Source organism: Protopterus annectens, chromosome 2.part2, assembly GCF_019279795.1.
Source record: "Protopterus annectens isolate FY-2018-M chromosome 2.part2, PAN1.0, whole genome shotgun sequence".
Taxonomy (NCBI): domain Eukaryota; kingdom Metazoa; phylum Chordata; order Ceratodontiformes; family Protopteridae; genus Protopterus; species Protopterus annectens.
In genome coordinates, this window is record NC_056730.1 from 451,781,316 (window position 1) to 451,804,488 (window position 23,173).

Consider the following 23,173-nt stretch of genomic DNA (forward strand, 5'->3'; position numbering starts at 1 on the left):
TTCTGCATGTTTTTCTCTATTTGAATGAATTTGATGTGCAAGCAATGCTTGGCGGAGAGCAGCGATGTGCAAACATGCTGCGCTTTGCTTACACCTTTGATATTGCAGCAATTCAAATGTAAAATAGGGACACTGGGAATCTAATTGTGAAAGTTCTAGGGACAGGGCTCAACATTCAACTATGTGCTTGTGTGTTTACTACTTCTAGTTTATTTCACTGTTCGTGGACACTCTTGTATGCTTAGCATACATTTCAGTATCCACGGACACTGAATTACTGACTTACTATTAGGGGCGGGCTCTACTAATAGGCATAATAGGTTTTGCAACTGTCAGGGCATGTGTACACCTCCATAGAGCACTTGTATGCACCCCCTGCACTCACACACGTTTTCTGTGCACGTCGAGGGTGCGGCGGAGTGCCCTCATACATATTCATATGGCGCTGCTGCACCATCTGTAGTGAGGATGCCCGACGCAAGGCTAAAACCCTCCTTGCGTCTAGCTTCTTGAATCCCAGGGAATGTCTTGAGCTGGATGTTTTTTGTATTGTCTTGAAAGACAAGTAATTACTAGGTTTGAGATATAGAAGTGTTTTATTGTTTTATGACTTCCAGGATCTGCAAACATCTGAGAGATATGTATTTGTCACAGAGAGATGCTAAATTCTGTTAGTGTCCGACAATGGAGGTTTAGCTTGGGAAGTGAAAGTCAGGTGACAAAAAGTGATGTCATCCAAGCTAACCCAGCAGTAATATTTGATATGAATTTAAGAACTCTCTCAGAGAGAGATAGTGCATTTTGTATCTATCTTTTGACCTAACAAGAACATCCACTCATCACCACATCTGTATTTGCCTTGTTGTAAGTAAGTTTTTAGGGCATAGCAGTTCTTTTAGATTCAGAGAGGAATATAGTAAAGTGTAGCTTAGATGTTTTCTTTATTTATTTGAGACTGTACTGCAATGCTGTTTTAAATATTTCTTGTGATTTTGAACTCTTATGTAACTGATTACTTACTGAGTTTTGTCTTGTTCTTTTATTATTTATTATTAAAATATTTAAACCTTTTAGTTGTGGCTGTTCTGTTTAGAGATATTTAAGGTCTTAGAATACTTGCATATCTATATGGTGACACTGTACAGGCCACTCCTAAATAGCCTTGCTCTTGGTCAGACTACCTTTTGGATTAATAGTAACATTACACAGTAAGTTTGGACACCCTTTGTTAAGGGCCTTAGGGTAGCTGATAAGTAGTGGCTGGTGGCAGTGGAGACTACATTATAGTCTGGGCAGAAAGGGGCATAGCTAGTAAACCTATGCCAGCCTTTCCCAGGAGTGAGTGGTGTGTGTGTCTGTGTGTGTGTGTGTTTGTATATAAATCAAATTTCAATGAGTTTGTATGTCAGCTACTTGAACAGGGACACGAAGCACTGGTTGAACACAGATGATACTGGAGATCTTGGTTTGGCCATTCAGCTGAGATCTCAATCTTATAGCTGTGCCAGTGGGGAGTTTTACTGGGGATGTTGAGAAAGAGGGAGAAACCAGCCCCAGACTGACTGTAATCTTTGTGTTCTCTTAAGGGAAACTGCACTTTACTGTGTGTGTACTTGTCATCTTCCAAGTGTGTATGTTCCACACTGTTGCCAGTGGTGAGGATTGAGGCTCCTTGATTACTGGGCCATTGCAAGGGCGTCACACCTCCTTTACTATTTTACCCCAATATGTGGCTACCTCCTTCATTCTACCTTGTAAATAATATATTTTCCTAAACAGTTATGTCTTAATTTTTCTCAATTTATTATTTATATATATATATATATATATATATATATATATATATATATATATATATATATATTTACATAATACTCTCTTCTATTATTCTTTAACACATTCTACACATTTTCCTTTCATTCACTTTCTCTTCATTTCCTACATCATCCTGTCCATTAAAAAAAAAAACTTTTTATACTTCTTTTTAAATTCAGTCCATCATTCAGATCAATTTTACAGAAGCCCTTCATGGTTATGTGATTCTTCCATAACTGCAATACTTCCCACTCTCCAATTGTATCTCATAATTTAAAATTTATTCTTATTCCATTTACTATTTTAAAATAGAAATGCTGCTCAAAAGCCACAAACGGAGATTTTATTAAATCAAAGTAAGCACTTTCATTCACTAAAGACAAGGAACTTCATCAGACAAAAACAATTCACAACATCACTTCCCTTAAACTCAAAACTGTGCCTAAAAGGCTAGATCCATTTAAAGAGTATAGTCAATTAAAAGAAACATACATTCAGTTAAAACTCTGTTTCAAGACACTTATTAAGGACATTTAATTTTTGAAAAAAGCTTTTAAAAAACACTGTTATAAAAAGCCTTTATAAGACACTTTAAAAAAGATACTTTTTTAAAAAATATATAATAACTTACTTGAATTATCATAACTCAAAATAACTCAGCCTTACACTTAAGAACAGGTTTGATGGATATATGATCATTAAGGCCATGGGGAACAGTAGCATTTAAAAATACCTGCCAAAAGTATTCTCTCCCTTCCACAATTGTCTAACAATCACACCCTCTATTCAGAGTATTCACTTTTTTCCTGGATAACAAATTCAAATTTCCTAAAATCGGAACAAAGGGTTGAATGTTTGTAAAGAGCATTGTTCATATTCCTACTCTTAATCGCATTGAAGGTGCTGATAAATTCGTGTTCGTAAGGGACTGTTAGTTTTCCCAATGTAGTAAGCATTGCAAGAGACACAAAAGCATATGTAAACAACACCCTTGGTACCACAATCAAATTTACCCTTAACATTAAATACATTATAGCAACCTGGCACTAAAAACTAGTAACTTCTAGAATGTACCTGCACTGTCTGCAAGCACCACATTTTCTCATACCACAGCCATTAATGTGTTATCCTGTGGACAAAGTGTTACTTTCCAGCAAACCTTTAATTTTTTTTATGCTCTTGAAAACAAATTTGGGTTCCAACCCCAGCCTATTTGTGAGCCCAAGGGTCCACAAAACAGTAACCCAGTGTTTTTTAATCATTTCCTGTAGGGAAAAGATACCTGGGTGGTACAAATGCTTGTGAAGGGTCATTAACTCCCAAACCACAAGTGTTGTCCCTAGAATGTGGTAAACCTTTGCTATTTTAATATACTCCCTTTCTTCCATCACCTCTATCCGTACTGGTTAAAGGTCTGAAAAAAATCACAGCTGTATTACCATCTGCTACCCCAGATCTTCTGATAATGCAAAATAATCAGTTTAGTTTCAGATCCAAATTATCCCTTCTGTAAGTTCATTGACTTTTGTACCACACAGCTAATTTACATTTTATCATGTCCTATATTTTTTAGATCTTTTGCTCTCTCTTTTTACATTTCCCCTTTAAATCACAATTAAAGGCCCTTGCAGTTATAATTTTCATGTTACCCACCACATAGTGTAACATTTGATGAAAAACATTCTCTCTTTCCATGCTAGTTATATATGCATATAATGTTGTAATTCTATAAACATATTTTCTCCACCTCACATTCACAACGATTAACCTTTCCATCCTTATCAATGTTGTATCTAGTATTTTCACTGTTTTTTTACACAACACAGCCACTCCAGAACAACATTCACTTCCTAAGTTCCATATTATATTTTCACCCCATAATTTCTTTGCTTGCAGTTTTTCTTCATTTCTCAGAAATCTTGCATCCTCTAACAGAGTAATATCCACATCACATTTAGCACACAATTCCAGTATCCCTATCCTTCTTACAGTGTTAATAATACTGTTCACAGTTACTGTAAGTACTGTAAAATTGTTGCTTTTTCTTCTTTTTTAGTTTAAGGGAAATATTTTTAAATTTTCTTAGTTTTACTCTTTCCCCAACCGAATACTTTTTTCCTGGGAACTATGCACAACTAATCCTTTATCATCAGAATCAGATTTCTCACTGGCTTGAACTAAAAAAAAATATATTTGTATCAATCCTATCTCCTGAACTTTCTTCCTGCATGCATACTCACTCCTCATTTTTCCCTCCATATTTTTTTTTCTACATTTTCTTCTTTACTTAGCTCATCATCTGTAGCATCCTGTTGTCCTTCCTAGTGTATATTTTATTTCCTTTCCCTCTCTTTTTTATTATTTACTATTTGCTATTGACAATCCATCCAAAAGTGTTTTTTTTTATGCAACCTGCATTCAGGCACACATCTTTTAGCTGTATGGCCTTTCTCTCCACACTGGTTACATTGTACCTTGTCACAATCATTAATTAAATGACAAAAGTCCCCACAAAAGAAACATGATTTAGCCTGGCCAGGATATTTTAAAGTTCCTGTTTGACAAGCCACAAAAATAACATTTGGCAAGTGTTTCATTATGTTTTTTCACACTTCAGAACAGCTTCCAAGCTCTGAAAAAACACCACTGGAATAGCCAAGGACAAATGTATACTTTTGTCTATGGCTATTTCAGTGGCATTTTTTCAGTTTTAGTTTTCTGGAATCGTGAACTTTTGTGGTTTACAGCTTCCAAGCTCTACTCACCACTCCACAAGTTTCTCTTATCTCTAACTTCCACAATATTATCAACATTTAAAGAAATACTGCATGCATTTGTTAACATTGGGCAGCATTCACAAAGCCTCCGTGTAAGAGTTATAACTCTTGCATGGAGGCTGCAGTTAAACGGAGTGATGTCAGCATGCTTTGCATATTCATGAGAGTATGCTGAATCACACCTAAGGCTAACACGGTCCGTGTAAGACAGTAGGGGGCATGTCCGTAGGCCAAGCCCTGTAAGCAGACACGCCCCCAGAAGAGTAAAAGCACCCAAAGTAAACACCCACGACAGAGTCCACGGAAATGTGACTAAACACAACACAACACATGCCCCCACAGACTATGAACAGAAAATATATAAATAAACATGTTATATATTTTTTTTAAATTGTAAAAATGTTTAACCGTGAGTGCGCTCGTTTGCGCGGGTGTGCCCGTAGCACAGCTACAGTTAGCAGTCAGTGGGAAAGCATATAAAAACTAAATATGCAAAGTAAGCCAAGAAGCAATAGCGTAGCGGTAGAGATGTTGGCTGAAGAGCAGGCATTCATGGTTCGAGCCCCCACAACACCAATTTTTATTTTTAGCAAAATAAGCACGAAACAAGTCCCTGACAAATATGTACACATAAAACCACATTTTATGTAAAATGTAATGAAATAGCCCATTTATATAGAAGAAATGTGAGGTAACAAAAGAATAAAAAATGCCAGCTGTGGCATAGCTGAGCTACAGTTTAACAGGGTGAGTGCATCTGCCCGTACGTGAGCAGTGGTTTAACTGGTGCAAAATGAGTGCCCGTAGCTGAGCAGTGGTTTAACACGCTGAATCTAAGTGCCCCTAGCTGAGCTGAGCGTAATATGCGTGCCGATAGCCAAATTAGGCTTAAACCAGCGTACCCCATTTGCGCGGAGCTGCGCACCGCGCAAACAAGCTAACCGACGGGCAATGTTGAGCAAGCTGTATCAAAACTGCCTTTACACAGACACAACCCTCAGCATGTCTAGACAGTCATGGAAAATAAAAAGTAGTGGCCAGGTTTGAACCCAGGATACTATACACCATAGTCAAGGTACCAAACCACTAAGCCATGACAGCAGTACCTATAAATGCAATAATAGCTAATATATAGGAATGAATACAAACTGGAGCATGACAATGCAGGTTTACTGAAGTTGATACAATTCCAAAATGGCAAATCACAGATATGTGCAGGAAAAACAGACTATATAAGCCCCATAGGCAGAAATACACAGCATAAACGATTGTAGAACTGAACTGCAGGCAGAATGACAGGAGTAGGAGAGGGTAGTTGCTTTCGAGCACAGAGGTGGGGCATTGAGGAGTCCAGGTACATGGTCTGGCTCCTAGTCCACAATCATGAGGCCCAACTCATGCAGGGCCAGGTCCTCTGTGGAGCATACAGAGCTGAGGCGTGGGACCGGTTGGCTCATGATCTCACCAGTGCCACAGGGATTCCAAGGACTGGTGAGCAGGTCCATCACCACCATGCGGACCTGAAGAGATGCAAGCAGGACCAACTGAACCTTTGGATCCAGGAGGCCTGGCAAATGCCCAATGCCCCACTACTGAGTAAGTTACATTTAATTATGTATGTAAGAAATTAAACTAGCTGATATTATGGAGATGTGTATTCCAATATTACTTCATTTATATTACAGCTGCAGGTGCCCGTTCTGCGAACCGCAGAGCCTATGGCGATAGGCTGGTGCAGTTGCGCCACCAGGCAGGTCAGTAATCCACTACCAGTAACTGTAAAGAAATATAAAAGTATGACAGTCAGCAAAAGAGTGCAGTGTAGTCACTAAGGAATAAAATGTGCAAGTAACTGTGTGAAAGTGTCTGCAAGTATTGCTTGATTACAAAAGTGTGTTTCAGCCTGTAAGCCAAACAGAAAAATGAAAATGTCTGACATAAATTCTGAAATAAAAATGCCCCAACTGTAAGAAAATAGTACATAACCTGCAGCAGGCTGAAAAGTATAGCTGCAGAAGATGATGAAATCACGTGTGAAATATATCCCTGTTGAAATACTGAAACATGACAGAAGTGAGACTGCTGGAAAGGATTATAATAACTACAGGTAAAACATGTCAATAAACCTAGAAGTAAGTACCATCCTGAATAGTAAAATGAAAACAAGTGAGAGAGTGGAGAAAGTGTCATGAATCCAGCAATACAGCAGTAATAACCCCTGAATAAAGTATACTGCAGTCAAGACAGAATGAAATGCATGTGAAAATCAAAACCAAACAGCAAAATCTGTTCAAAGTGTTGCTGCATCTGGAATGTGTATCCCAAAATCTGGATATGTTGCTCTCAGTCTGCAGTATGCAGATAGTATGATTGTCTGATATACCAAACATCCACACTTGTCTACAGCTATATAAAGCAAATGTAGCAGGATGATGTAGCTGAACAAAGCTAGATATGAAATGTGTATGAAGAACAATAAAATGTATATTGATGTTGCAGTAACAGTCCTATCACCAAGTTGAAATAGTTATCATATAGGAAACTGTAGTTAGAACAGTAGTGTGTATATATCTGTAGCTATTAGAACTGTACAGCATATGTATTGGTATTTGAAGGTGTTAATATTATTTTCTTCACCCCACCCTATAACCACATATAACCCATTCCACGTGAAAATGGTATGTGCAATCACAATTAACACCCCTGGACGTTTGTCCTGTTGGGTCATATATATTTGCATGTCCGTTGATGCATCTGTCCTGTTCATACATCCAAACCTGATGGCCTGTTGCCATCAATTAACCCTGCATGTTGTTGGACTGTGTATTGCTGTTCAAATTATGCATGTGTTATGCACGCTGTTCAATGGTGTGAATATCTGGGTGTTTGGTTAATGGGAATACTAATGCATCCTGTTACAACTAATTGTGAATGGTATTATATGTCACTAACCCAAACTGTCATGACATAATGGAAAACATAGGATGACAGGGAAGGCGGGTTCCAGCAGACCCACCTCTCCCACCTCAGCTGGCGAGTGCACCTGGCACTAGTGCCAAGTCTGGACCCTCCTCCGGTGGCCCTGTGCCACCTGCGGGTGGAAGCGCTGCAGGGGATGGGGCTCACCCCCCCTCTGCAAGTGTGGCCAGAGGAGAACCACCACTCACCTTCCGTAGCATCCGGACTGTGGTGCGTAGGAAGATTCGGGACTCTGTTCTCAAGCCCCTACGCCAGCTTGAGGCATGGGTGGCACATCTTACGGGCATGCCTGTTGCCCAGCCTACACAGCCCCCAGGACAGCCCCATCCTGGGCAGTGAAGGAACAGTGGCAACTGCCTATGGGTGGGGATATCAGTTCCACTGTTGCCATCTGTGGGCTCATGGGCTCTGGATATCCAAACCTCCGTCCCCGTCAATTGTGTAACCCCCCCCACACGTGTCATACACCGCCCCTGTATGCATCTTGTTTGTCTTGTCTGTTTACCTATCCAACCTACCTCCCCAGCTGTACCGACTTCCTTCACCTGACATACCACTCTCACCTGAAAAAAAAAGGGCGCTCTGTACCCACAAAAAAATTACGCCACATACATAGCTGCCCATTCCGCACATATGTCTACCAGACATGGAAACTATCAATTATAATTGGCTGTACAACAAGTATTACTGTTGTCCTTACACCTCTCTCAGGGGTGGAAGGTATCAAATGTCACACCAAATTACAAACATATGCACAGCTGTTGCTGATGAAGGAATGGGCAGCTATGGGCCTTACCTATATCCCTCCTGCAAAACCCAAACTTGTTTCCCTACTGTCTTACCCTCTTTGTGACCCCTTTTTCACCACTTTCCTGTCTCCCCATTTTCATTTCTTTCAAAGAAAATAGCGCGGGTGTGTGCAAGAGTAAGCACGTTTAAGCGATTGTAAGCAGGTGTGCGCTTGTGTGCGCGGAGCTAAACGCCAGTGTGCATGTGTGAGCTCCGCGCAAACCAGCGCTAACCCAGTTACAACTGCTTAAAAGTGCCTTGGTCACTTTGATTGACAGGTCTTGTAGTCAGTTCAGAAGCAAAATAAAATCCCACTGGCAGTCCCGAACCCAGGACCTTGAAAACAGTAGTCTGCATGACTTACCACTAAGCCATGACTTTTATACAAGAACATTGTGCTAAAATAAATATATCATGTAATAGTAGGAATGAATGTAAAGGGAATATAGATGTGTAGTACACAAAGCATGTCATTTAGAATTACTGAAAAAACTAGTGGATTTCCATAATAGTAGTGTGTGAACAGAAACAGCCATGCTAGTTGGTAGCTAGTAGGTATTAATGTCACTATAGCACCTTGCAAGCCACACACATACTCACAGCAGGATAATCACTGCCCATACCCCACAACCTCTTACAGGAACACATCCGGACCAAGTAATAAAATATGTGGAACAAAGGCCCAAAACCAGGGACACATTACAAATAATGTTACAACAAACGCAGACAGTTCAGAGAGTAACAGGGTCTGCATTTTGTGGGATGTTTGGAAGGGTATGAAGTCTGAAACTTGAATGTTTGTCACTATATTCTGACTTGAGCCCAGAGTGATTTGCCAGAAAAAGCTGTGCATGAGATATTGACCAAAATATGAGGCAGAAATGTGGACAACCTGCAAATATTTGTACACATGAGAGGTCTGACACCACCATATTTGAATAGTTAAGAGCCTAGACATAGCAACAGTGAATGTATTACAGGGATGCCCCACAGACTCCATGTGAAATGTACAAACAGTAGGCAGAAAGGTGTAACAACACATGCAATGGTAACTATGGAGTCCTGAAAGTATTCACCACTTGCATGGCAGAATAAGTGTAGTAATACATATGCTCATGCTAACCCACAGTCACAACTGCAGTATACCAGACAATTTAATGGGTGTACCCCACTGATATGTATCATTCCATGAGGGAGATAACAGATGAACCCGAAAGTCTCTGGGGCCTGCTCAGCAGCATACTCAAATACCCTAATAGATGTCAAGGCCCACACCATGGCCAGACCACACTGCATGCTGTAATACCCTAGCAGATATAGCAAGCATTCCATGGTGTGAATGTACATGGAAAATAGGAAAGCTACAGCAGCACACTACAGTCAGGACACCTAGCAGGCATACAAGTAGTGACTGTAAAGGGCAAATATTGAAGCCTTAGCAACAAAGTGCAAGCAAAAGTGAAAGGAAAGCACACACACACACATTAACAGTAGTAGTAGTTGTAGGTGTCAGTGTACATACACAGTTAGTACAGGAAACTGGAGAAATGAATGGAGGAATGTTAATCTACAACACAGCCGGAAATATGAGAGAGATACCAACCTTTACACTCACAGAACATTGTCCACAGCATAACAGCATGGTCCCTGCCCTTAAAATCTGAAAGAGCTACGCCTATCTCACATACCTTTTTATAGCACTGTTCTGAAATCACAGTGAGAACTGCAATCAGTGCACAACTGGCTGCATGCAATTAGCAAATGCTGGCTAACAATTGGTGCAGAGGCCATCACATGGGCATATGCAGATACCTACAAAAGTATGCTGTACTCCCAGTCCACACATGCAATACTTTCATTGCACCCTGAGGAGGACATGAGAGACAGACAGACAGACAGAGAGAGAGAGAGACAGAGACAGAGACAGAGACAGAGAAAATTTAAATTAAGCAGACACAAACAAAACTGTTCAGCAACAGCCACCTGAAAGCTGACAACTGGGAAGTGGAGCAGCAGGACAGAAAAGCAGATGGCAACACAAGCAGCTGTGACAAACACAGGTAATGTAAAGTAATACTATAAAGGTCTACATACTGTGAACCCTCCATATGTGTCATTGGTCTGTATCCATATGTATATGAAGATGTGTAAAGGGCAGGGGAGATACAGCAACTATCAGTGAAGGCTGTACATACATTTGTATGTGAGAGCATCTATGTGCACATATCAATGTAGGTTGACTGTAGGTTGTAGTGCAATGTACAAAGTAGGTTTCACAGTTATGTATGTTTAGCAGTATGTTAGTGTGTGTATACAGTATGGTAGACAAACATGTTGATATACCTGTCTATCATATGGATATGTATGTATGTCAACATATGTATGTATGTATATATATATATATATATATATATATATATATATATATATATATATATATATATATATATATATATATATATATATATATATATATATATATATATATATATAATATGCATATATGTATACATACATAGAGAGAGAGATGTAGGAATGCATAGACAGATGTAGATCGATAGAATATGTACAAATATATATATGTAATGCACACATACAGATATAGATATATGTAGATACATATACATAGACAGACTGATCTGACTATCTACAGGTATGACTGTATATGACGACCTCAACACACCCTGTCCCACCCCCTCTGTCACTCTCACCCCCTCTGTGTCCCCCCTCTCCACATCTATAGCAATATATGTACATCAATATATATATGTGTATATGTATACAGACATATATATATATATATATATATATATATATATATATATATATATATATACATATAGATATATCTATATACATATATATATATATATATATATATATATAGAGAGAGAGAGAGATGTATATAAATTCTCTGAGTGAGGCACATGTGTACAGATGTATTGCAACAGGTGCCTGGTGACAAAGGCATGGAGTGAACACCAGTGTCAAAACTGGAGTACCATACCACATTTCAAATCACCTACACCAGTAACCACCAGATATGTGATTGGCTGCCCACCACTGCATGTGTCAGGGGTGAAAAGGGTCATAAATGTGTACAATAGTGGCCCCAATGATATTCACAGTGGCACACTATTCCTGGAATACCTGCACATGGTATGTGTCAGCAGACATGGTGTGTCAGCGATGGACATGTAGGTCGGTGTACCCCTCCACACCACATAATGGATGCCATGGTATGGACCTCACATGACAGCTACAGATATGGAGAAGGACACAGTGACATGTAGAACACTGTGACAATGCACTCAAACACATTACCAATGCACAGTGACTGACAACACCACAGAGTACACATATACTACCCACATAGAGGTTACCACTCCCGGATTTACATACGTAAGTCACACCCATGACAGATGTCCAACAACCATAGTAACACCTCACACCATCCACAACCTAAATGACTGCTGTGTGTCATCCATGCCACTGCAATAGAGAGCACATGTGGAGGTAAAAGTTCCTACCCACAGATAAGACATACTCTGCAATAAACCACACAGTGTTAAGAAGCATGACTCCCCATGAGTACATGTCACACATACCCCTGCTGAATGTTAGTCAGATAGGTAATATGCCCTATGAGTCACCCTGTGTAACTGTGTGACAGCAGCAGGTACCATCACACCACATGTGTCACAATGGTCAGGGTAGCAGAACAGTATGCTGCTGTAGTCCCAGGGGCAACAGCATATTGTATAGTATTGTATTGTAATGTAATGTATTGTGTTGTATTGTACTGGTATGTTGAGGTGCCTCCTTCGTGGAGTCTAACCACTGCTGCTGTGCGCCAGTGTACAGGTACATATCCTGTAGTCAGGCTAGTGTTACATAGCACTTCTATATGTGTGTTTAGCTCCTGTCAGAGTTTATGTAGCATGCAACTGGGGAGACCATCAGGTCCCAGTCATGTTGTGTATTCTGCTTTCCTGAGGGCGGCTCTCACCTGGACATCTGTGATGACAGGGAGGTTACAGTCAGCTGGGATAACTATGTCTTATTTTGGGGGAGAGGGCGGGGTGACACCTGCACTGAACCTGTCTGCCACAATGTTGTCAATATTTTTTTTATTTTATTTATTTTATTTTACATTTGTTGACCGGGCTAGTCCAGCTGGATAATTTCCATTTTCAGTGGAGGCCCGGGGAGAAAAGCTCCACAATTAAAACAAGGTTAAACATTTAAGCAACAATGCATACATTTTAGTGTAGTAGAAAATACAGCGAAAAAAAACAGGTAAAAAACAAATAGCCTAAGCTATATATTCATATTTTTTTTTTTTTTTTTTAGAACAGTACAGTAATTTAGTCATTTGAAATAGCAGGGAAAGATAGTGATTTTTACGTAGGGAGGTATGGCTGAAGAGAAGAAGTCATTTAGTCTGGATTGGTACAGGAGCAGAGCCAGAAGTTGTTAAGATGTAATAGAAGTTGTTTTTTGAAAAGTTGAAAGGAGTCTAGTGAGGTAATGTGTGAGGGAGGTTATTCCATATTTTCCCTATGGAGTTTGAAAATAGACAGTTACCTGCTGAATTTGTAATTCTAGTTGTGGTGACTTGTATCTTTTGGCAGATCGCAACTGTTTCAAGTTTTGTAGGGAGTAAGGAGGTTACTGAGAGCTGGTGTTTTTGTTGGTTGATAAAGAATGTTATGTGTAATTAAGAGTTGTTGATAGATAAGCTTGTTAGGTAGTTCTAACCATTGTAATTGTTTTAAGTTATTACAGTGGTGAGTTCTGTACTGGGATGCTGTGGCAAAACGGGCTATATTATGATAGGATGTAGTTAGTTTTTTCAGGTTACCTTTAGATAGATTGGTGTAAATAGAGGAAGCATACAGTAGGGTGGAGATAAGATGTGATTGAGCTAAGGTGGTCCGTGCTTCTGGAGTAAGGAAGGGATTTATTCTGTACAGTGAACCTATCTTTTTGTTTACTGCTTTTATAGTGTTATTGATATGACAATCATAGTTAAGATTATTATCAATAGTAACACCAAGCAGTTTGGTAGTAGAGTCTGGGGAGATAAGAGAATTGTCAGCTGCAGTAATAGTAAAATTTAGTTGAGGAGATTTGTGGGTAGGTGAGAATAGTAATAGTTTTGTTTTCTTGGAGTTGAGAAGGAGACATCTTTTTGAGAACCATTGTTCAATGGTTGAAAAGGTAGATTGTGTGAGTGACTGGAGTTCAGATTGGGTGGGAGCTGTACAGATGATGGTAGAATCATCTGCATATTGTATGCAGGTAGTGTTATGGATAGATGATTGAAGATCATTAATAAAGATAGAGAATAAGAGTGGGCCTAATATTGATCCTTGAGGTACTCCTAAGGAGATAGGTAGTAGAGCAGATAGAGAATTTTTCCAGAGTACTGCTTGTTGTCGGTTTTCAAGGTAGGATGAGAACCACTTTAAGGAGGAAAAATCCAAGGCAAGTGAGTTTAGTATGTGTAGGAGAAGTTTATGGTTGACCATGTCGAAGGCTTTTGACAGGTCTAGGAAAAGAGAAGCAGTTAGTTTGTTATTATTACGGTTACAGTTTATTGTGTTAGTAAAGGAAAGTAGTGCAGTGGTCGTACTATGTGAGGGTCTAAATCCATGTTGAGTGTTTGCTAGTAGGTTATTTTGAAGGAGATGGTTAAGTAGTTGTTTGTGTATACATTTTCCATGATTTTAGCTAGTGGCGATAATAGTGCTATTAGGCGTAGTTAGAGAGGTCAGTGGATTTGCCTCCTTTATGTAAGGGTATGATGTGTGATATCTTCCAGATTGCTGGAAAATCACTTTCTTTTATGGATCTGTTTATTAGGATCGAAACAGGGTAGGCTATAGCTTTTGCTGCTACCTGAAGGAATTCAGCAGGAAGCTTATCTGCTGAGGGGTAGTGGGTTTAAGTTTTTGTAAGAGATTGTATGTAGGAGGTGGGTATGGGTTGAAGTTGAAGGGAAGGAATGACGTTGTTGGTGTTACTTAAGATCAGTTGGGAAGCATCAGGGGATAAATGGCTTGCTAGTGTTTGTATGGAAGTAGTAAAGAAGCTATTGAAGTTATTGGCTATTAAAGAGGGATTATCAGGGTCTAGATTCTGTGGGTTAGGTGTTACTATTTTACCTGGGGTAAGTAGATGATTGATAGTAGACCAGAACCTTTTGGTTCTTTTTGTGGATTGCTGAAGTTCTACATAGTAGTTCTTTTGTCTGAAATAATAGCATTTTGGTTTTGTTTCTCAGCTCTCTAAAGGTTTGATAGTCTGTTGGGTTTCTAGAGGAGCCATTTCTTCCAAGATTTATTTTTAAGCCTGATCTTTTGTTTAGTATTAGAGGTAAGCCAGGGTGCTGTTCTGGTCTTTATTCTAATGGTACGACTTGGGGCATGGTGGTTTAGGATTGTAAGGAATGCTGAGTTGAAATATTCTATGGCTTTGTTGAGAGAGAGGTGCTTTAGAGGGGTCCAATTGTATTGTGAGAGTTCTGTTTGAAATCTTTGGGGATTAAATTGTTTCTTTGAATATAGTGTTCTATGTGAGGTAGGTAAGTTTTGATGAGTTTTAGCTCTAATGACATATGTGAGGGAATGATCGCTAAGGTCATCAGGAAGGATGCCAGTTTTGTAGCTTTGTGAGGGGAGTTTGTAAGAACCCAGTCTAAGGTGGTTTCTTTTTGCTTGTTTTATTTATTCTAGTGGCACTATCAATTAGTTGTTTGAAACCAAAAGGTTTAAATGGGAAGTAGGGTTAGCATTGTTACAAGATTTCCAGTCAATGTTAAAGTCTCCAAGAAGTAGTGTTTCTTGGGGAGGTAATTTGAGAGTTGTTCAAGAAGTTGTTCTAATGTGGGATATTATTTCCTGGAGGCAGATAAGCACAAATGATGTTTATTGATTTAGTAGTATTAATTTGAACTCTAGAGCAGATTATTTCGACATTATTGTTTTGGGTAAGAGCAAGGTCAAGAAGAGTAAGCTTCAGGTTAGATTTATATAGGATAGCTACTCCACCTTCTTTCTTGGAGGTGCGATCAAGTCTAACAATGTTATATCCAGGTGGGGTAATTTCAATATCTTTAATAGATGGTTTTAGCCAGGTTTCTGATAAGCATAGAATGTCAAAGTTGTGTACTTCTAGTAGGTGTATTTGACTAACTTTATTACAGATACTGCGTATATTTAGGTGGGCCAAGGATAGTATGTTTGTAGTTATAGTTGATGGAGGAAATAGAGCTTTTATATGGTGACTGTGTGTTTCAGTAGTTGTAGGTTGAGGGCCTGGATTGGGGTGTATGTCACCGTCCTGAAGTAGATGGAGTAGTAGACCATAGTTTTTGGATATGTGTTTTAGAGATGTGTCAAATACTTTCTTTGATTTAGTTTTTAGTAGTTTACAATGAAATAGTCTATGGTATTTGGGAAGTAGATATATGGTTTGTGATGAGGTAGGTAAATAGGATGAAGGTAGGTATGTTGTAGGTGTACTAGTATGTTTTGAGGGAAGTGAGAGAGAAATAGTTAAGGAGTGTTCATAGGAGGTTAAGAAGTAGGTAGTAATGAGAAGGAATAATAGTAAGAAGGTGATAGGTAGTTTAAGTTGTGAGTGGAGGATAGTTGTAGACATGATAAGATAGTTGTATGTGAAGTAGGGTTTCCTGATATGTTGTAGAGGGTGTGTGGTGGGAGTAGGGGTAGAGTGGAAGGGCTGTAATGGTATAGGACTTTAGTGAGATAGTGGTGGGTTGGTTAAAGTGGTATGTAGGTGTGACTAAGTGAAGGAAGTTACACAATCTGTGAGACTGTGAATTGGATAGGATAGCAGTAGTAGGAGGTGTGGCTTGTAGAAATATAAATGTAGGACCCCTGGGGGTGGGTGGGATATGGGGGTAGGTGGAGAGCGGAGCGGGGCACACAAAGTAGACCAGAAGAGGGTGGAAAAAGTATCAGGGAAGGAAGGGGGCAGCAAGGCAAGAGAAAGTATCCTCGGGGGAGAGGATGAGACAGAGAGGTAAAGGAGGAAAAGGATTAGTATAAGGAGGGGAGAATAAAAGTGTAAGGCAGAAGTCAGTACTAATATCCCAAATAGGGATGAGAAAAGTATAACATCTAGTGGACAAAGTAGTAGTGCAGTAAGCAAACAAGGGAGCTACCAGGCATGGAGCTGTACTAGAAGGGGGAGAGAGGATAGCCTATGTGGCCATCCGAGGAGACTGTGAGGGGAAATGAAGGAGTAAGGAGGGGTAGCTGCTGGCTGCTTAGCTAGTGGCAGTCTGAAAGTTTAGCAGGAACATTTAGTTAAACGTAATATTGCATGACTAGGTAGACATACTCTCTTTTTCCTGGTGGTAGAGGGTGGTAGAAGAAGACAATGTCCTGACCGAGTCCAAGGGTATTCTGTGGGGAACACCCTAATAGTGAAATTAGAGGGATACAACCCAGGCAAAGACACAGGGTCGTGGAGGGGATAGCTGTTAGAGGAGGGAGAGAGGACAAAAAGATAATGTTAGAGTACAATATTAACATACAGGGTTACAATTCAGAGTCAAAATGCAATAAAAGACAGGTTATGCAACTGGTAAGCAAAGCAACGTTACACATAGTTGATATAACTCTTTAGGATGTACATATTAATGGTGAAAAGTACATTTCAAATAAATAACTGTATAGCTAATAATATATAGAGCCTAGTGTTACAGCAAATCACCACACACACCAGAGTAATGCAGTGAACGCATTCATGTTAACATAAACAATTCAATTGAAACACTTTCCAGTCTCTTTAGGAGGTGTAGATGGTGTAAATAACAAGTCATAACATGGAACACTATTGCGTATACAGAAATATGATATGTGAAAGCAATAGGTGTGAGGACTAGGATAGGAGCAGTCCCAATGTAAGGCAAACCTAATAACTAAATGCATTCACTTCTAAGTTAGCAACAAAGTCAAGAGCAGTCACTTTAAAAGCTAGCCAAACTATCTAAAATTATTCACGTTTGCACAGTCCGTAAGTACTCATAGGTTGGAACAGCACAGCATACAAAACCAGCATTTGCGTGAGATGTAAAGGGTTCCTATACCAGCTTAAGCAGTATCGGTATCAGTATTAGAGGGGTCCCACTTATGTAGTGCTACCTGAAAGCTAAACGCATTCGTGTATAGCTGAGCAAAGATCCACGTGCTACAGAATCAATGCAGACAGTAGCGGAGTAGCATTACAAGAAAGACTATACTAAACGCATTCGCGTTAATCTGTCCACCAACAATATTATTGCAATCCTACCAATTTAGTGCCACCTTAAGGCTGAACGCATTTGCGTTTGGATTAGTAATAGTAAACACGCTGTTCTATCAGTATCAGAGGTAGATGAGTAGTCTTATATCAGAGGCTGCATCAACGCAACTCCCACCAACCTGAACACAACAGTACTAGAGCCGTCCCATGTATTCAGTACCACCCAAGTGCTAAACACATTCGCACTTACACTAGAAAGAGTACACACACTATAGCACAAATCCAGACAGTAAAAGAGCAGTCCTACACTAGAAAAGTACACACGCTATAGCACAAATCCAGACAGTAAAAAGCGGTCCTTCAACTAAGGCTATACTAAACACAGTCGCGTTAACCTGAACATAAGCTGGAATAGCATATAATCATCAGTTTCACCTGACTTGGAGTGTTATAGGTAGATAGCAGGTTACTACAGCAATATGGCACAAGCTAAACACATTTAACATAAACAGCAGTTAAACACCGACTTCTAGAAATGTTACAATACAATTCCTGAAAACTGGAGTGCAATATACAGCTTAAAACTTACTTCAGAGCTGTCGCACACAGCCAAGCAGACTCAGCAGCAGCGAGGAGGGCAGATTTAAAGATGGCGCCTTTGGGACATGGGCAGTCTTTAAAACTTCCACAGGAAGTCCCTAGGGAGGAGGCGGAGATAGTAGGGGTAGGTATAGACCGAAAAGGAGGGAGTGAAGAAACCTGGCTGAAGAAAGGATAGGATAATAAGGTTGCAGTAGGAAGATTAATAGAAGGGGGAGGGAAGATAGCAGGGAGGCAGGTATAGACCGGAAAGGAAGGGGGGTGCAGAGATCTGGCTGAAAAGGGATAGAATAGTAATAGGTTCAGTAAAGAGAACAATAGGCTAGGGAAGGAGATAAGAGGCTAAGTGGGTAGGATGTGGAACAGGAGTAATATCTAAGGGTAATAAAGCATACAGATATTGGGGCCTAGTAAATACAATAGTATGTGAAAAAGGGTAAAACAGGAGTACAGACCTGGGCTCAAAGGAGACAGGAGAAGCAAGTAGGGAGCCCAAGGAGAAAGGGTGTGAGCAAAACACAAAGTAGACCAGAGGAGAGTGGAAAAAGTATCAGGGAAGGAAGGGGGAAGCAAGGCAAGAGAAAGTATCCTCGGGGAGAGGATGAGACAGAGAGGTAAAGGAGGAAAAGGATTAGTATAAGGAGGGAGAATAAAAGTGTAAGGCAGAAGTCAGTACTAATATCCCAAATAGGGATGAGAAAAGTATAACATCTAGTGGACAAAGTAGTAGTGCAGTAAGCAAACAAGGGAGCTACCAGGCATGGAGCTGTACTAGAAGGGGGAGAGAGGATAGCCTATGTGGCCATCCGAGGAGACTGTGAGTGGAAATGAAGGAGTAAGGAGGGGTAGCTGCTGGCTGCTTAGCTAGTGGCAGTCTGAAAGTTTAGCAGGAACATTTAGTTAAAACGTAATATAGCATGACTAGGTAGACATACTCTCTTTTTCCTGGTGGTAGAGGGCGGTAGAAGAAGACAATGTCCTGACCGAGTCCAAGGGTATTCTGTGGGGAACACCCTAATAGTGAAATTAGAGGGATACAACCCAGGCAAAGACACAGGGTCGTGGAGGGGATAGTCTCTTTTTCCTGGTGGTAGAGGGTGGTAGAAGAAGACAATGTCCTGACCGAGTCCAAGGGTATTCTGTGGGGAACACCCTAATAGTGAAATTAGAGGGATACAACCCAGGCAAAGACACAGGGTCGTGGAGGGATAGTCTCTTTTCCTGCTGGTAGAGGGTGGTAGAAGAAGACAATGTCCTGACCGAGTCGAAGGGTATTCTGTGGGGAACACCCTAATAGTGAAATTAGAGGATACAACCCAGGCAAAGACACAGGGTCGTGGAGGGATAGTCTCTTTTCCTGGTGGTAGAGGGTGGTAGAAGAAGACAATGTCCTGACCGAGTCCAAGGGTATTCTGTGGGGAACACCCTAATAGTGAAATTAGAGGGATACAACCCAGGCAAAGACACAGGGTCGTGGAGGGGATAGTCTCTATTTCCTGGTGGTAGAGGGTGGTAGAAGAAGACAATGTCCTGACCGAGTCCAAGGGTATTCTGTGGGGAACACCCTAATAGTGAAATTAGAGGGATACAACCCAGGCAAAGACACAGGGTCGTGGAGGGGATAGTCTCTTTTTCCTGGTGGTAGAGGGTGGTAGAAGAAGACAATGTCCTGACCGAGTCCAAGGGTATTCTGTGGGGAACACCCTAATAGTGAAATTAGAGGGATACAACCCAGGCAAAGACACAGGGTCGTGGAGGGGATAGTTCAGAGCTGTCGCACACAGCCAAGCAGACTCAGCAGCAGCGAGGAGGGCAGATTTCTGCGGTGTCAGTGAAATATTTGTTGTTGTGTACTAATTATGGGCATAGAGGATGGATTCTGACCAGGTTGCTAACATAACTGAAGAAGGCCTTCTGGTTATCTGTAGTGTCCCTCTTGATTTCCCTCTCAAAGTTGCCCATGGATGTTTGTATGATGGAAAATAGATCCTTACTAGTGTTGCTCAGACATGCCCTCCCTTTATGGAGTTATGCTCTGTCTTGTAGTAGCTTCCATCTTCTGTAATACAATCTGTCTATGGCTGGGGTCCACCAGACAGGATGCTGTCCCTTTGTGGAGAGTGTCTTGGTCATATATGGGATTGCATGATCCATGCATTCTCGGAGATGTCTACAGAAAGCAATTGTGTAGGGGTCAGCATTGTGGGTTGTATCTGCCACTGGCCCAGTGGGCTGAAAGGATACCATGTCACTGTTACAAAGTGTAAAGTTTGCATCTGTAATGGTCACAGTAGTTGATGATGTAGGCCATACAGTACCTAGATACAAACCCCCAGAGTGAGGAGGTGCTCTTGACCTGAATCAGTGTTCTGACTGCTGGGGTTTGGTAGTATGTCGTATGGAGTGTGCCTGGTACTGTTGCACAGTTGCTGGCTGAGCACTGATACCTGTCCATTTACATGTGTATCCACCAATAGACAGACAGATGCTATATATGTGAGATATGCTGTATCATAACAGTCATGTGTAGTATGTGTGCCAAATTCTGCTGATATATATTGCTGATATCAGGTTATTTTCTTTTTCAGGTACATGGCTCACCCGCAGAATCCCACTTACTCCACAGCTGAGGATGAGGAGATACACCAGAGCCTGGTGCAGGATTATGCAATACTCTTTTCCCGCACCAGCCAGAATCAGCAGGAAAGGGCTGCACTGTGGCAAGACCTGGTCCGTCGGGTAAATGACATAGGCACGCATAATAGGATATATGAGCAGGTACAACATCACTGCAGTGATTTAATCAGAAATGTCCATCAGTGTGCGTCGGATATCCACAGGCAACAGGTCGCCACAGGTGGTGGGGTGACTACACATCCCCCACTCACCAGACTGGAGGGACTACTCATGAGTGTAGTGGCTCCAGTCCGCCAGCAACAACAACAGCAGCAGACATGCATTATGATGGAGGCTGGAGCCACGCAGCAGCAAGACAGTGAACGTGCAGGTAATATGCCATATGTATAGTTGACTGTTGTATACACTGGTAGCTAATGCATGTGTGAGGTGTGTCCTTGGTTTGTAGTTGTCACCATAGTATTTAATGTGCAAGTGTGATATCCTCAATATTAGCAGCTGACCTGTGAAAGGCGGCTGTTGTACTACTGACCTGTATCATACTCAGTAATAATGGCACAGTTGTGCCCACTGACATTAGTTTCTTCACGTCTGCAGGTCCCTCCGGTGTAACAGCGATGCAGCCTATCCATGCTGGTGAGTGTGTATTAACAATTCCTGTAATAGTCTTGATAGTAATAGTAATATTCAGCTTACTTAGTAGTGCTCTTTGTATGCATGTAGGTGTGTCTGTGTCTGTGTGTTGATATCACGCATACTGAGTACTGTACAGTTGTGTGAAACTGTGCACATGTGTGCATGTGTGCATGTGCGCATGTGTGCATGTGTGCATGTGTGCACCTGTGCATGTGTGCATGTGCGCATGTGCACATGTGTGCATGTGTGCATGTGTGCATGTGTGCATGTGCGCATGTGTGCATGTGTGCATGTGTGCACCTGTGCATGTGTGCACATGTGCACGTGTGCATGTGTGCATGTGTGCATGTGCGCATGTGTGCATGTGTGCATGTGTGCATGTGTGCATCACTGGTAATGTGTAGACATTGTAAACTGTTTCCTGTTTCCCTCCCACAGGTTCTGGTGCTGCTCTGGTGTCATGTAGCAGGGAACCTGAATCAGGTGCCATGGGTACTGATAATGACGACATCTGTGTAATGGCCCAGGAAGGTATGCCAGGGTCCACCATTGGTCAGCCGATTGACAGTACACAGCTGTCGACCCCATCAATGCGCACAGTTATCCTGCCAATACATCCTTTGTCACCAATGTCCCTAGGTGATGGACAGCATACAGTGGGCATTGACCAGGGTAATGTAGTATCTGTGGCACATGCCTCCCCACACTGCAGCCATGGGCATGGCCCAGAGATGGTATCACACAGACAGATGTCCAGGGGTTCTTGTGGGAGCATCCGTGGGTGTATTGCCCCTGTCAGATGTGCCGACAGAGGTCTTACAACCTCAGCTATGTTTCGGGCTGCCATGCAGGCACAGTCACGTATGGAACGGTACACCAGGCAGGGTCTGAGGGAGCTGACAGCATGTCGCACAGCCATGACTGACAGTATGCGTGACATTGCGGCTGCCATCCGTGATTTCACCGATGTCATAGACAGACGTTGTGGGGACATATTAGACCGGTTCCACAACTACATGTCCATGAGCCAGGGTGATGGTGGGCGGTTGAGGAATCGACGTGGCCGTATGCCAGCAACAGCAGCAGCTGGCAGTCATCGCGGATGACAACAGGGCCGCAGCCACCCCCGTTGTGCCAGCAGCAGCCCCAGCAATGATGGGTCGGTGCTGTCATCAGACCACCCCAGGAGACCACGTGCACATGGCTCTGACCAGGCCCGACAGGGATCTGTGTCCAGTCAACGAACACCTGCTTCTGATGACAGTACCCAGTCTGGGTTGGAACCGGATACGGTCCGTAGCACCCCTGCAAGGCACAGGTACTGTGTCCGTGGCCAGAGACACTGATCTGTATGACCTGGCAGGTACAGTCTGTGGCTGTCCACAAACACCAGTATATGGCAGCCATGAGGTGGAACTGTGTGCATCCATACACACATGCGAATTGACAACACCTAGGGCTACTGCATGCACGCACACACTGCATCAACATTGCCCCACCTTCTACTGCTGTCCCTCACCAACAAACATACACATACATGTCAATCGGTGGTATCGGTGGCTGACTCAGGCATACCAAGTTCACACCCTGTGCATATGATGAAACTGTGCTACCTCCTGCAATCTGTAACAACTGTGCAGGTACAGGTTAACATGTTGCTG